Source organism: Halyomorpha halys, unplaced genomic scaffold (genome assembly GCF_000696795.3).
Source record: "Halyomorpha halys isolate HHAL.00 unplaced genomic scaffold, Hhal_1.1 Scaffold9.1, whole genome shotgun sequence".
Taxonomy (NCBI): domain Eukaryota; kingdom Metazoa; phylum Arthropoda; class Insecta; order Hemiptera; family Pentatomidae; genus Halyomorpha; species Halyomorpha halys.
Window position 1 is genome coordinate 1,467,370 of NW_027110416.1, and position 1,948 is coordinate 1,469,317.

General features: G+C 34.2%; 2 protein-coding genes across 2 annotated transcripts in view; one reads left to right on the forward strand and one right to left on the reverse strand.

Moving 5' to 3' along the window:
- Window positions 1-1,948, reverse strand: part of LOC106678033 (uncharacterized) — a gene marked incomplete in the record, with an annotated part of 375,705 nt that overhangs the window by 345,090 nt on the left and 28,667 nt on the right.
- Window positions 518-1,948, forward strand: part of LOC106677987 (uncharacterized) — a 57,341-nt gene continuing 55,910 nt past the window's right edge. The window contains exon 1 of the mRNA XM_067048597.1: window positions 518-624. The gene's annotated coding sequence lies outside the window, so the exon portion shown is untranslated. The remainder of the gene's footprint in view (window positions 625-1,948) is intronic.

The window sequence follows — 1,948 nt, forward strand, 5'->3', positions numbered from 1 at the left end:
ACCGATGGGTGGTTCCTTCCCAAGATTTTCAAGTGTATATGAAACATACAACATATTTACTTATTGTATCATTTTGTATAGTTGTAAATTACATTAAATAAATAAATAAAAAAAAAAGTTTTTAATGACTTCTTGTTTTTAATCTAGGCTGCTCTCACATACACAGAGACCATTTTGCAAGAAATTTTTATTTGATTCCAGAGGACCTTAAAACGTGCATTTCCGTCAAAACCAGGAATTTAAAATTTTTCACGGTCGTGAAATTCTCCTTACTATATATTTTTGAGTTTTCTTGTAAGAAGCTATATTCATATTTCATATCTAATCACAGAGATGACAATATAGATTTTTTTGGTGTTTTTTTGGTTTATTGGAGATTTAGTATAAATCTTGATTTATACTACTATTAAAGTTCTTCCTAAATAATATCTATATCATAATCATATAAATATAATAAAAAATTAAATTAACAACATAAAACTGAAAAGTCACCTGGATACTATGTGTCAACAAGGTTAATTTAGTAGCTTCGATTACCTGCAAAGGATGATAAGATAAAATCAATGACTAGATAGGCTCAGATGATCCATCGTCATGGCTAGGAGAGGACGACACAACGCTCAGGTAAGCAATTAGGGTAATAGTTTAAGTTAATTAATTGATTAATAAGTAAATAAATAGAATAGAATAGGAAGAAAATTTTAATCTGGAATAAGGTTCCTTCAGAGTAACAACGATTTAAAGTAAAAAAAAAAAAAGCACATCTGGCCAAAAACAAAGTAATGAAAATATCCCATTTTAAACTACACATATAAATTAAGTTATATAAGAAAACAAAATAGAATATATCCTTATTCTAAATAAAAAATTGAAGTAAATGAAAAAAACATAAAATAATCGATTAGTTCCATGTGGCATACACACTAGTGTGCAAGTCAGAAACACCATGATACATGCTTAAATATATAAATCAGCGGATACATAAAATATTAAATAAAAATACATCAATTCTAATCTTAAATTATGATGTTATGATGAGTCTCTGTTTGCGTTGTGATAAGGTATTGGAAAAAAATGATTTAAATGAATATAGGAAAGAATGATGACGGATGCTAGAAGGGAGCGAAAACCAGATGTATTAGAATGGACTATAGAAACTTCTATAAAGATGCAAGGGCCAGTTCTTGGTTCTACACTATCGAAGTTGGTGTTTCACGAGTTGCTGGGGATGTTGTAAGAGGGATGTTGAAGGTTCCCTGCATTTTCCTACAGGGATGATTTCGCTACAGTGGTGTCTTCCAACAGCAGAGCCGACAAAGCAAGAAGTGGAACAGTGAGCAAATCGGACGTTGCATGGAGTAAAAAAGACAGAGATTAAAGATGGCCGCGAAAAAAAACTCAGGGTGTGCTGCTAAAAGGTAAAACGGACCCCACCCTGAAAAACTAATTATTGATGATGGAAGAATACGTTAAAGCGAAGTGGTAATCTACCCAGGCATAAGAGGATTTAATGTGATTCCTCTCTTGGACTACCTAGAAAATAAGGTGGGGTGCCCTAGCCTTGAATGGCCACAGTCGTGGGGGGCGGCGCATTCTGGGGCCTCATATAATCAGTTACAATGACCATATGTAAGGGGGTTTTTGTGGGTACTCAGAGGCATTCGTTAACTGTCTGAAACTGTAACTTTACTCGCCGGCAGAAAAGAAGGTTCAGCGGAGGGCACTGCTCCGAATCACTAGAGCTTACCGAAGTGTGTCTCGTGATGCTCATGATGGTCTTAGTAAGAGTGGTTCCTCTCGACCTTGCTATGTTAAAATATAAGCGACATTTAAGAAGACATATTAAATATATATTTAAGATAGAATGCTCAAAAAGTTCGCCAGAAAATATCTGGACTAGAATTGGGGTGGACAGAAAACGGAAAACTATTGACCAGGAGTACACGAT